General features: G+C 43.7%; 1 long non-coding RNA gene across 1 annotated transcript; it reads right to left on the bottom strand.

Moving 5' to 3' along the window:
• Positions 1–97: 97 nt before the first annotated feature.
• Positions 98–14,321, bottom strand: LOC109521674 (uncharacterized). The gene is made up of 3 exons (XR_002169408.1): positions 14,311–14,321; positions 9,112–9,114; positions 98–359 (listed from the first exon to the last, which is right to left on the bottom strand). It is a non-coding gene; the product is annotated as an uncharacterized LOC109521674 (long non-coding RNA).
• Positions 14,322–14,754: the final 433 nt, after the last annotated feature.

Raw genomic sequence — 14,754 nt, 5'->3', positions numbered from 1 at the left:
TCGCAGCGGACCGGAGACGAGCCTGACAGGCTGTGTGCTCAAACCGCCAAGGGTTCGCCTCCCTCGTTCGTGCACTCGGGAGGAGGTCACGAAATGAACCCCCCCTCCCCCCCGACCCGGAAATGCCCCGTCACCTATAAAGGGGGACATTTTCACGTCTTCCTCCACTTACGGCCATACTACCCTGAGAACGCCCGATTTCGTCCCATCTCGGAAGCTAAGCAGGGTCGGGCCTGCTTAGTACTTGGATGGGAGACCGCCTGGGAATACCAGGTGCTGTAAGCTTTTGCACCCACCTCCAATTCGCTACACAAATCACCGCTCTTTCCTCAGAATTATCACTTTCATTTGTCATTCAACTGTCACTTACTGTGTGGTTTCAAATCGTTTCAGTCACTTTGATTTGACAGATCAACGTCTTTTTGTAATATTATTTTCCAACAGAGGGAGCCCTCTGCACGTGGTTCGGTCATGACAGCACTTGGTTGGGAAGCAGCATGGGAATACCAGGTGCTGGCAGCTTTTGCACCCACCTGCACACATAAACACTCTTTCACGTTATTTTTTGCTTTCTTTTCTCCATTTTTTCACCTCAGCCTTAACCTGGGAGACCCACAACATTGGGCTGTTATTTTTAAAGTTGTTGTAATGGCACTTGCACAATTTTTTCACCGAAAGAAGAAGGAGGCCGTTTGGTAAGGTGAAAATGATCCGTTCACTAGTTTGCAAAGTTCACAAAACTAAAGTCTTTCCTGACCAAGTGAGTTTCTTTGACCCAACTTGAGCACTGGCTTGTATTTGACAATATAAAGTGCTACTTGCTTGTACAGTCAGACAGACATAATCAACCTGATATGTGAACATAGAGAAGTTCTAGCGTCAAAATTAGAACTGAACTACAGTTGAACTTTGATCACCAACACCTGAACTCCATTGACCTTTGAACATCAACACTCAAATTTCAACATTTCGGGCATCTTCTCTGCATGTGCTTGTGGCAGATGATGTGTGTTGCATATGCCACAGAGTTGTGAAGCACATGTCACCTTTTCAGTACAAAATCTACATCTTCGTCTTTTGCGTGGTGTGTCACTTGTTGCTGCACTTCCTTCTGCTGCTCATGCCTGCTGGGGACCCGCTGAAAGAAGTGCTGCCCCAACTTCCTTCAGGAAGAGCCGACGCTTGTACAGCTTCCCCTGGTTCCAGCTGGGCTCCACGTGTGTGTATAATACGTATGAGTTGAAGCAGGAAATGTCCTGCATCTGGTAGAACACACACATGGGCCACCTTGTTGCCCGGCGGCGGCATGAGTAGGTGCCACATGCCTTCAATTACACACACACACACACACACACACACACACACACACACACACACACACACACACACACACACACAATGATGTCAGATGCCAAGAAGCTTTGATGCAAAGTTTTGACAAAGACAAAACCTGTGGTTACCTGGTCCAGGTGATCTACTGCGCCTTTCCTCTTGTTGTAGTCGAGGATGATGGTGGATTTTTTCTTGGGCCCATCATCCACCTCGATATCTCTGTGCCTTGAACTCAACAGCAAGACAGTTTTGGGTTTTTTTTGGGAACGTATGACACCAGGGTTATGTCACGAGTGAACGCAAACTTGCTCGACAGCGGTGGTTGATTGCGGTACAGGAGATTTGGTGGAATTTCCCCTTTATTTTTCCTCAGTGTTCCTACCAGCGCCTTGATCAACTCCTACGCGAGGGGCGAGGACGTAAAAAAATTGTCCGTTGTCACGATGTGTCCCTCGAGCACAGTGTTTTTCAACCCATGTGCCGCGGCCCACCAGTGAGACATGAGACATTTTCAGGTGTGCCACGGGAAAATATCCAATTTGTATGCCTGTGCGGTCTTTCGCCCAGAAAGTAATCATGTAGTACCCTCCCATACCGCTAGGGAGCAGCAACAGCTAGCTAGCCAATTCCCTTGTGTTTCGATGAGAGACAAGCAAATTTGTGACGCATGAATGCAGGAAGACGGTGAAACAATAAATATGAAAGATGATAAAATACTGTTTTCTTTGTGTTCATTTGATTCCAATTCAAGCTGTTATAACGTCATTCTTCAATGTTAAAAACGGTTATTGTAACAATATAACACGTTAATTGTTAAAATAAGCGGGGGGAGGGGGGGGTTCACGTTTTCAGCTAGTGGTGTGCCGCGAGATTTTTTTCAATGAAAGAAGTGTGCCTTGGCTCAAAAAAGTTTGCAAAACACTGCTCTAGCGTGTCGCACAGCCTGAGGACAACATTCATCCCCCAGTTCGTTTCCCTCGGCGCTCCTGCAGCTTTCCCCGTGTTGATCTCCATCTTCCACGCGTATGCGGTGGCTGCATCTTACAGTGTCCACATTTTTTGTCCATATTTGGCCGGTTTAGAAGGGCTGTATTGCTGAAATGAGCAGCGGCCTAGAAAGGAGACCAGCTGCTCATCGACGCAAACATCCCTTCCCAATATGAACATCTTGCTGTGCAAGTGGCTCCACATCTCCCACACGTCGCTGATCGGCGCCAGCTTGTTTTGTAAGCGGCGCGGCTAGCTTGTCGTCAAAGTTTTGCGTTCCATTGCTTGAACCGATGATGGGTCATTGCCTCAGCGAAGATCGGGCGTCCTTTTTTTAACCCATAAGCTAAAAGTGGCTTCATGCTGAGATCGATACACTCCTGCCAGGATCAGCAGCCCGATAAATGTGCGCAGCTCCTCTGTCATTGTGTCCTTTCAGAAATTTGTAGTGCGCCGCCCTTCAAGGTTCGTCATCTTGACGATGTGGCTCAAAATTTGGTTCGTGAAAGGGGCTGCTGATCCTGGCCAGAGCTATCAGTTGAGCAACACGAAAGCTAGCTCGAACAGATGACTGTTCCAGCTGAGTTTGGCGTACAAATGTATTTTGCTGAGCTAGGATTCCACTTTTTAGTTTTGACAGTTTGCTCGCATTTGTCCTTGCAAGCTCTCGTATTTGTCATTGTGACGGGATTCATAGTGTCTCTGCAGATCGTGTTCTTTGAATACCGCCACCGCCTCTTGACAGATGAGACAGACAGCCTTTTCTTTGCGTTGAACAAAAAAATAATTGTTTGTCCACTTAGGGTTAAATACCCTTGTCACGTTTGCGAGGTGGTGGTGGACCCAAAAAAGCAGGCAGGAGGGAGAAGCAGGGTGTACTTGAAGAGTTGTATTAAAACATAAGAGATAACTAAATCCAAAACAAACAAAGTCCAAAGTATCAAACAAAACACATGACTGAAGATAAAACATAACAATGACCAAAACCTGACTGAAACAAACATGACAGTAGCCAACAAACAGCAACAAACATGATAGTAGCCAACAGCAACAATGACCCGACCATGAGTGGTCTGGAGGGAGTCCTTTTCTAGAAATAATTGCATAGCGACCAACAGGTGTGTAGCTGTAGGGAGAGCCCTACAGTACCACCTGTTGGTCACAAAAAGAATCATGACAGTACCCCTCCCTCAAGGGACGGATCCCAGAGGTCCCAAAGTTGTCCAAAGGCTTGCCTCGCCGGGGAACGGGAACAAAAGTGACGACAACCTTCACCTCGCCGGAAAACAGGAACAACAAGCGACGGCAACCCTTTGGCTGGGCGTGACCCGACATGGACGGAGCTCGACGTAGCGGGGGGACATGGGACAGCCAGATGTGAACAGGGGCTCGGCCTGATGTGGGCGTGGACGTGGCACAGCCGGATGTGAACAGGGGCTCGGCCTGATGTGGGCGTGGATGTGGCACAGCTCGTCGTGGACGTGAATGTGACTCAGCTCAAACAGACACGTGACGAGCCTCAGCTCAACGTGGACGCGGACGGGGCTCGGACCACTGTAGACGTGGCTTGACGAGACAAAAACATGGGACAGCCGCATCACCAGCGCTGCCTGACGGGGGAACATGGGACAGCCGAATCACCCGCGCTGCCTGAAGGGGGAACATGGGACAGCCGCATCACCAGCGCTGCCTGAAGGGGAAAAGGGTGTCGGCCGCAGACGTGCTCTGCCAGGCACATGTTGGAATAGGGACCAGTCCTTGGTACCTGCGGGGTCCAGGTGGTCGGGTCATTATGTCACATTTGCGTGGTGGTGGTGGACCCCAAAAAGCAGGCAGGAGGGAGGAGCAGGGTGTACTTGAAAGATTGTATTAAAACTCGGAAAACTAAATCCAAAACAAAGTCCAAATTATCAAACAAAACACAGGACTGAAGATAAAGCATAACAATGACCAAAACCTGACTGAAACAAACATGACAGCAGCCAACAAACAGCAACAAACAAGCATGACAGTTGCCAAGAGCAACAATGATCCGACAATGAGTGTTTGGGCAGCAGTCCTTTTATACAACTAATTACCCAACGACCAACAGGTGTGCAGCTGCAAGGGGAGCCCTACAGTGCCACCTGTTGGTCCCAATCCGAATCATGACAACCCTGCATTCTGCATCTATTTTTCTCTTACCTAACCTTTTCGCCATGATCCCGTTCTCTTTGAGAGGGGCGTGATTAGGATTTTTTTCTGGGGTTGCCAGATAACGGCACAGACCGCAGAAAGATGCACCAAATGTCATGTTGTAGTATGTGTTTATGAAATAGTTACTACCGTATTGGCCCGAATATAAGACAGTGTTTGTTGCATTGAAATAAGAATGAAAAAGTGGGGGGTCATCTTATATTCGGGGTCTAGACATTATACCCATTCACGACGCTAGATGGCACCAGATATCATTGAAGCGAATGCTGAACTTGACTCCTCAGACCAAGTGAACCCCTGTCACGAAGAATAAGAATAAAAATAGCGGTAGCACGAAGAAGAAAAAATAAAAATAGCGGTAAGAAAGAAAAGAGAAGAAAATAATAGAAGAGACAAAAGAAAAAGGAGAAACGTAGCGACAATCTGGAGAAAAATGGGTCGAAGATCGGCCAGGTTAACCGGCAGCTGAGGAGAAGTTATGATGTAATTTACATTTCAAAAACCAGAAGCCATTCATTTACAAATGTGATTTACATATTTAAATGTTCAGATATTAAGATTTGAATGAGGCAAAATAACATGCTTTTTCTCTCAAATATATTGTTATAATTATTTGTTTCAGATGTACTATAATTATTTTCTGTATAAAAATTAATTTGGTGTTCAAAAAGTCATTTTTCAAACTTGAGTTTTGAAAAAGAGGGGGTCGTCTTATAATCAGGACCATCATATATTCGGGCCAATAATGAAAATAGTTCAGCACTAAGGAACATTTTCTTGCAAAAGCGCAACTTTATTATCAAATACAAATCCACATAGATGAAAAATAAATCAAAATACTCTCTGATATTGTTCAGGGGGGCCGTAACAAATGCAGAGACGGGCCGGATCCGGCCCTCGGGCCGTAGTTTGGGGGCCAATACTTTAAACCCTCACAATGTGTGAAGAATCTGGGTGTGAGCTGAGCTTATTTTTTATCCCTCATTAAAAATGTAACTAAGTTTGTTATTTATTGTCTTACTGTAGGTATATAGCCAGAGTCCACCCGTTTCTCTCTCAGGCCATGGGCGTCATTAGGCCTATTTTAGGGAGGCTTCAGCCTCCCTAAAAATGTCTTTAGCCCCCCTAAATAATTTTATTGCATTATTTAAAAAAAAGTATTATTTATTTTTCCTGTACTTTTGCGAATATATTGCATCAAATTCAATGTAATGTGGCCATTTTAAATTATATTTCGATAACCTGCCATTATTGTAATATTAATCTCCCAGGATTCCTGAACGCAACAGGTGTTGCGTTAGCATTTGACGTGTCTGTCACCATCTCCACATCAAATGCTAACGCAACAACTGACAGTTCATTGCCGAAAGTCAGGTTGAGTCGACAGCATGGATATTCGACAGTTTTTTAGAAAGGTAAATTAAGTATTCAATGCATCCATGCTGGTAATAAATATATATAAAATAAATAAATGTATTTATTTGATAGGAATCAGGCTAAAGACGCACAGAGAGTGAGCCGGGAGGGGGGTGGGGGGGGGGCTCTGCTGGATAGGTGAGTCTATCAGATCTCAAGGCTAATTTTACTTGCAAGGCTCTTCCCAAAATGCAATCGGAGCTTACACTCAGTATTGAGCAGCAAACTTGTGTTTTTCCAAAGTGATGAAGCTTTTGCATCTCATTGTACTAACTTAAATTGCATATCACGGCAGACATCTCAAAATACATAGTCTTCTGGGGGCTCAGCATATATTAATACATTTTGGTAGAGAGGAATATAGGCCTACTGTCATATAGGTTATGTTATCGGGCATCCTTTTAATTCCCTTGAACAACCAAGATTGAACTTTTGAACTCTTTATAATTTCTATTATCTAGTCCAGTTAAAGTCCAGGGGAGGAAGCCCCATCATAGTAAAGAGGATACTAATGTGATGTGTGTAGTTCTTCATAGCCTCTTCATTTTGCTCTCAAAGTGCACGGAATTGATGGATTTTTAACAGAATGTAGAAAAAAATTGGGGCTAAGCCCCCCTTGTTCTTGAAACCTAGTGACGCCCCTGTCTCAGGCTAACACAAAGTTGCTGATCCATGCTTTTATTTCCTGTTATTTGGATTATTGTAATGACCTGTTCCCTCGTCTTCCCAAAAAGAATATTTCCATTTTACAATTGCTCCAGAACTCTGGCGCCAACAATCTTAAGCATCTGACTAATGCCTTCCGGGACATTGATCCAGGCATCAACTCAGGAGGCTCAGTGCATAGCACTGCAGTCCAGTGGGCGAGTGGTTCGTGCATCGACCTCACAGTGCAGAGGTACCGGGTTCGATAACAGCTCCAACCTTCCTTTGTGGAGTTTGCATGTTTTCCGGGTACTGTGGTTTCCTCCCACATTCCAAAAACATGCAGAGCAGGCTGATTGAACACTCTAAATTGTCCCTAGGTGAGAGTGTGAGCATGGATGGTCGTTCGTCTCTGTGTGCCCTGCAATTGGCTGGCAACCGATTCAGGGTGTCCCCAGCCTACTGCCTGAAGACAGTTGGGATAGGCTCCAGAACCCCGCCCCCCCACTCCCCCGTGACACTTGTGAGGATAAAGCCGATTGGAGAATGGATGGATGGATCAAAGTTCGCTGTACATCGCATGGCCTCATTTTTCACAATGGTAATCCCTAGATAGATAACCTTTTCTTTAATTGGGATGTGACAGACCAAAGTCTCATTAGAGTCATGGACAGAAAACAGTTCACATTTGTTCAGATTTCGGTTGAGTCCAGGGGCTGCTGAGAATAGTTCGACGGTTTTAATCGCATCAAAGACTTGGCTAGAATTGTTCAGGAATAAGGTAGTGTCATCCGCAAGCTAGCTAATCAAGATTTCTGTACCTGCAATAGATATCCTTTGGATAGCACTTCTTTTCATATGACAAATGAGGAGTTGAGTGTTTGTAATGAAGTCTTCGTGTTTGTAATGAAGTCTTCATCAAGCAACCCCATAAGTGCCCAGGCTGTTCTCTCAACCAATGAAAGAGCAGGATTTCAAAGAGAAACAAAGCTCAAAGAAATTCAGCCAGCAATGGTGACTTTCACACACGCGCGTGCACACGTGTATACACTTTGTTAGCATTCCCACTTGTCGCTGAAAGGTTGTTCTTTTCCAGAAAGAGCATGTATGTGATGCGAGCAAAATCATTACCCAGCCTGCACCGCCACCTGGTGGAAAATGGGAGTTTCTGTGTTCCACAGACAAAAATTTTTCCATGTTGTTGAGTCAACACTGAAGCGATTGTCACCAAAATCACGGGAAATGCACGGAAAAACGTCAGGATTACATAGAATTGAAAATGGCCGTTTATAATGGGAGTCTATGTGCCAAAAATGGAACATTTGAAACAAACGTGTTTCAAATTTGGATCTCATGCAAGGAATCATTTAGACTAGGGGGTCCAAACTTTCATGATCGACTTTTGAAGCGACCCGATCGCGCACGTGCAAACATACACACGCACGCACACACGCACGCGGGCGCCCAACGATGCACAGGTGCTGTCATGATTCTGTTTGTGACCAACAGGTGGCACTGTAGGGCTCCCCCTGCAGCTGCACACCTGTTGGTCGTTATGTAATTAGTAGTTTAAAAGGACTCCCGCCCGACCATTCATTGTCGGGTCATTGTGGCTGTTTGTGTTTGCTACTGTCATGTTTGTTCTCAGTCATGGTTAGTTTTTGCTTCAGTCATGGTTTTGTTTACTACTTTGGATTCTTTTTGTTTTCAGGACATTGTTTGTTTAGGATTTAGTTTTCTGTGTTTTATCAATACACTTCAAGTTCACTCTGCTCCTCCCTCCTGCCTGCTTTTTTTGGGGTCCATTACCACAACCTCGCAACGTGACAGAATGACCCGACCACCTGGACCCCGCAAGTAAAAAGGACTGGTCCCTATTCCACCATGTGCCTGGCGGAGCACGTCTGCGGCCGACACCCTTTTCCCCTTCAGGCAGCACTGGTTATGCGGCTGTCCCATGTTTTCGTCTCGTCAAGCCACGTCTACGGTAGGCCGAGCCCGGTCCGCGTCTACGTTGAGCCGAGCCTCGTCACGTGTCTGTTCGAGCTGAGTCACATTCACATCCATGCCGAGCCGTGCCACGTCCACGCCCACGTCAGGCCGAGCCCCAGTTCACGTCCGGCTGTCCCATGTCCCCCGTTACGTTGAGCTCCGTCCACATCAGGCCAAGCCCAGCCAAAGGGTTGCCCTCGCTTTTAGTTCCTATTCTCCGGCGAGGCAAGGGTTGCCTACGCTTTTAGTTTTTGTTACCCGGTGAGGCAAGCCTTTGGACGACTTTGGGACGTCTGGGATCTGTCCCTTGAGGGAGGGGTACTGTCATGATTCTTTTTGTGACCAACAGGTGGTACTGTAGGGATCTCCCTACAGCTACACACCTGTTGGTCGTTATGCAATTATTTCTATAAAAGGACTCCCTCCCGACCACTCATGGTCGGGTCATTATTTGTGTTTGTTTGCTTGTTTGCTTCTGTCAGGTTTGTTTCGGTCACTGTTATGTTTTAGATTCAGCCATGTTTTTTGTTTGATACTTTGGACTTTCTTTGTTTTGGATTTAGTTTTGTCTGTTTTAATACAATTTGTCAAGTACACCCTGCTCCTCCCTCTTGCCTGCTTTTTTGGGGTCCACCACCACCGAGCATTGTGACAGGTGCGCATAAGCACACGCATGCCACGATGAGAAACAGCCGGAACGGCCCCTAAAGAAACCGAAACACACAGACACACAAATTACCCCTGCCCCATTTCCTCCTCCCACCCCTCGTGATCCACTTGGGACGATCGATGTATTGGGCACCCCTGATTAGACGATACAGCAAAATGCCATTTTGAGGGCCTGTCTCTTTACACATGTCAGGCAAAATTTCAGAGCCCAAGTGTTTGTTTTTCACTGCTTTCGCTTTGCTCAAACATGTAATAAATGTCCAAAAAGCCATAAATGGGACAAATGACACCAGTGGGCTCCATGATACGCAAATGTTGGCTCTTTGATTATCAACTGAATATTTACTGTTGGATTTTCTAGGCTTTATACCCTTTTCAAGCCATTCTGCTGTGACTGTGACAAGAGTTTTTGGTCTTTCTCCCTTGATGTTTGTTGCGTTAGTCCTTTTTTGCGCATGAGCAGTGACATAAAGGTCAAAGTTTAGCTGTCATCTCACTGGTTGCCCTGTGTACTGTTATCGCTACGTGTTATATACTCCGGTTATGTTAACGCAGGTCAACAGCAAGCCAAACTCATTTATTCATGTGCCAGGGAACTGAGCGTCTTGCTCCATTATTGCGGTCTTCTTGACGACGTACAGTGAACAACTGTGACATCAGCTCAATGAAATGTAGAGTGAAACTGAAATGAACAGATTTAAAACATGCATTAACATCGTGTACACAAATACAACACAAATCGTCTGGTGTTAAACAAAGGACATAAATGCAGCTCAAAGTGTGACAAACAACGATAAACAATGCGTTTTCGCAGCACCTTCGCATGCTAATTAGCTTGTTTGCACTGATTTAGCATTGTCGCTACATTGTTAGCAGTTCTCTGAGCTAGCGAGTTTCAATAACAATTGAGGGAAAACGATCTCCAAAACACATTTCTAAATTCTAAACATGAGCAGACTTACAGCCATTGCTTTCGAAGGTGAAACGAAAGGAATATAACTAAGGAGGACCAGTTGCAACAACCCCGGTCAGGATTTCTGTAACGACTCGTCTGATGAAACATGGCGTCTGCTACCCACAATGCACTGCGATTACTAAATGAGTATTCTAAACAGAATTACTGTTAATGAAATGGCCCGAAACTTTTATTGTGGGCAGAACACCCTGTATATCAATCAAGTAATGGGATTGATGATAGGCTGACATCGTAAATTCTGCTGTACTTAGCGCCGTTGTCTGAATGGCAGCGCCACCGCCGAGGTGTTTTCGTTATTGTCATGTGAAAGCCCGGGAGCCGCATTGAACCAGCCAAAGAGGCACATGCGGCTTGCGAGCCGCAGGTTGACACCCCTGCTTTAGTCCTTTATTTGGTCACAAAGGGCTTGGCTTGTTAATCTGTATATAAGATTGAGTTACTCAGTTACACGTCAGTATGTGAAGCCTTCTATGCCCTGCTGCGTCCAGCCTTGCTCTGTTTTTTTACTTTGAATTTATGCATACAAGTACTTTTACTTTGCTACTTCCGTCTCCTGTCTGCTCCTGGGTCCAAATTCTGGTCCTCAAGTGACACATTCTTTATGGAAGGATTTAAAATGATTATCCAAAAAAATTGTGCTTATCACAGAAATAAAAGATCACTGATGATTGATGGGGCTTTTCTGACAAAATTTATGTTAGATGTGGTCAACATTAAATTTGGAAATGTTTTTTCCCCTCTGGTAGGTACCATGTGCAAGTGACAAACCAAAATGAAAATATACTTTGCTATGTGAATAAAGCAGTATGATTGGACTGCATGATATTGGAAAAACATACCAAATGTCATGTTGGTGTTGAATATAGCACGATCTGTATTATTGTGATATTTACCACGAAACTAAAGAAATTACATTCTTACCTAATGAAAGAATGTGTTTTTTTCCTGTGGCAAAATAAGCAAGCTCAATGTCTTCTTCGCTAATTAATTGTACTGCCCGGAGATACTGTTCATCTGTTAGATGGTGATGCACATTTAAGGTTGCAGTGGACTGATCAAATTCAGATAAAATTAAGAGAATGGTTGGAATCGATCGGGTTTTTTTCCTCTCATATTCCTGAATGTTCTCCTTAGATATCGGGGCATTTAACAGTGAGCTGCCAGACTCCTCGTTCTGTCTTGCCCATGTCAGTCTTGTCGATGTTTCCTCTGAACGGGTTGTAACTGGGAAGTGAATTCCTGGTGTATTTCTTGCACACATGACCAATAAATCTGATTCTGATCAAAGCATAAAATTCAATACGAAACTTGCATCTCTGTGATTTGCATATCGCATGGGCCATTATCGTGATACCGATAGTTTTCCAATATTTTGTGCAGGCTTACTGTTTGAGCTGCTTTAATTTTCATCTCTATAACCTCATTCGTTTCCCAGAAATTATAGAACTCCAGACGATACCAGGGTGTCTGTGACGAGGCAGACACACGCATTTTCTATTGTGTATTATCGACCGTGAGTTTCATACATCAGCAACGTGGGAAGAAGGTTTAACAATCTGGAACATTATCACACATGCACAGTCAATGGCTGTGCAAGGTACGGGAAGTCTGTCCATCCAAGCAACATACAAATAACCATAGTGGTTAATGCACCACAGTGTCAAACTCACTTGTGTCGCAAGCCACATCATTTCACTCAGAGGGCTGTTATGTCTGTGAAACGACTTAAATGTATATAATCATCTCATCCTATTATTAGATATACAAACAAATTGATGGATAGTTTGAAATTAGAAGACCAGAAAAATTGAATGTGTAATTAACAATTGTTTATTTTCTTTTTAGAAACGGTTTGAACAAAAATCATGACAATATTACAACATTATTAAAAGTGAAGACAGTTTGCAATTTTGAGACAGATTTTCACCTTAAACTTGAAGTAAAGGCAGATGAGTTGCTCTAGCAGCGGGATCTGACCCCTGAGCCATGAGTTTGACACAGGGAAAAAACTACTACTACTACTACTACAGTGATTAGTAAAAGTACTGGTAAGTTAAAAGTCAAGTAACCAGCAACCAAACCTTCCAATTTCAAATTGGCCTGCAATCCAACTTTTTAAATGTCACTTTCATTTCGGAGCTGCTAACACAATATATGTCAAGATAAACAACTTCACACAGGATATAAATGGTTTCAATAGAAAGTAAATTTGTCAGTTTTAACATTAGTTCATGATAATAGACGTCCATCACAACTGAAATCGGTTTTCCCTTGCCTCTGTCTCCAAAACGTTATGCTCATTTGGCATTCTGTTGGTTTTCTTTAATGTTTAGGGAGCATTGTCCTGGACCTGATACATATGAAAAATGTCTTCAGATTATTGAATTGACCCTATATAATGAATATATGATGACACAAAGGTAAACATGTATCTGTTGTTTAATATAGGAGTAACAATAATCAGCATGACATAGCAAATCTATGAAGTGAAAGTAATGTTACAGTGGATGTAATGATAGATATGTACAGTAGAACATCGGTTTACAAATGTAATTTGTTCCTTGAACCCGTTCTGAAACGGAAATGTTTGCAAACTGAGGTAAGATTTCCTATTGACATAAATGGAAATGCAATTAATCCGTTCGAGCTGCAAAATAACATTAATTTTACCTATTTTTATCATTGTGTAATTAAAAATTACATTCTGTGCAGTATAGAAATAGATGAAAACACAATTTATGGTGATGACATTACAGTAGCAAATCATTGTGTAGTGTCATAGCCAATATGTTCAGCGTGGTTCCTCCTAGCCCTTATTGGCCACCACCTACTTTTGCATTGTGGGATGTGGTATCCATTTCAGGCAAACAAACACAAACAACAAGCATGGAGCCAATGATGAAACGCGAGAAAAGGCACAAAGTTCTGAGCCTTCTTGAATGCAGTTCCCAAACCTAACCTGTAGAATTGTAATTATCTTTGATATGGTCATGTGACTGCTGAACTCCTATAAAATTCACATATGAGTGTACGTGGTAATTGTCAGGGGACGTGATAGAGGAAATGTGTGTTTGCTGCTCAAGAGCCAACTGCCAGTGCCTGAACGCATGGACTGACCTTCATGCCCATTCAAAAAGTTGGCCAGGCATTTATTTGATGGTGAGCTAAGAAAGGAAAAGTCTCTCACCCAAGGATACTTGATTCAACCCAAGCCATTGGAGAATCTTGCCAGTTACCCTACAATCTGCTTTGTCTGAGCAAGGAGGATGCACTTGTAGCAGACCTTCGCCCACTCTTCCCACTCGCACCCTAGTCTATGGCCCAAAATTCATTCGCTCACTCCCCCACATTCGGAAGTTACGCACACTTCCCTTTGGACAATTGAAACACCAAGTTGTGGGTCGTTTACACCAGAGACGAGCTTTTCTGCACAATTATTGGATGATCTGTCTGAGGTTGAATCTCTTTTTGATTGACAGCGAAATGAACCAATCACCGATCTTTTGGTGTAGGCATCCGTGGGAGCATTTTTCAATTCTCATTCTGTTCTGAGTTGAACTGCAGACTTCTAATGAATTTAGCGACACTCTCTTTGTTGAAAACGACTAGCGACAAATTAATCTTCTGTTTCTGGTGGGTTTTATTGTAGTTGCTTGTGTTCGCACACTGACTTATATCACCACAGTTTCCGTCCTAACCGAGCAGTGGGACACTAGTTAAGTCCCTGGAAAAGACGCCTTGTTGGTATGACAGGGTCACAGATAAGTTTCTTGGAAAGGAACGGAGAGTAGAATTCACGTATAAATAAACGAACACATTATATGTTGTAGGCCGAAATTGATCTTCCCCTCCTTGACAGACCAGCATCCGCCACTGGTTTGAACAGTAATCTGGTGCAACTCAACTGAACTATGCTTAATAACTTGAAACAAAAGGAACGCTGCATCTCAACTTGATGACATTGCATTATTCATGTTGTAGCAAGTATTATTATAATATTGAACCATCGGTGTACTTGCTGACTGATAACGCTTTACATTTACATTGCATTTCCATTCATTTTTCCAACTGTCTATATGTTATGTTTATTTGTCTACTTATTTCTGCTTGGCTCTGGACGAAAGTGGACACTTTTTGCTCTGCTCCCGCTCCCCTCCCACTTAGTTCTCTGCATGCTGACTCAGTCAAATGAGCTGTCTTCTGTCTTAATTATTCTAGCCTCCTGCTGTATTTTTTTCTTCCAAAAAAACAAACCATGTCATTAGCCAACTGGACTCTCAGCACTCTGGATAACATTTTTTCGATGAAAAGAGCCTCTGGGACATCTGCTGCGAGGTACACCTTCAATTCTTGGTAGAAGTGGAAAATGATGTGTCTGACAATAATGTCCGTCGAGGATGTGGAAGACATCTACATGACTGGCATGCCGATAACAGATATCCTGCTGTTTGGAGTTGGCAGTTTGCTGATGTATCGCAAAATTCAGCTGACGGGAACAGCTTCATTAGAGAACAAGCTGCCGGTCTTTCCAGATGGTATGG

The sequence above is a fragment of the Hippocampus comes genome, unplaced genomic scaffold (assembly GCF_001891065.2).
Source record: "Hippocampus comes isolate QL1 unplaced genomic scaffold, H_comes_QL1_v1.1 scaffold158, whole genome shotgun sequence".
Classification (NCBI taxonomy): Eukaryota; Metazoa; Chordata; class Actinopteri; order Syngnathiformes; family Syngnathidae; genus Hippocampus; species Hippocampus comes.
Note: the sequence above shows the minus strand (reverse complement) of the source record. Positions and strands in the feature narration are given on the sequence as shown.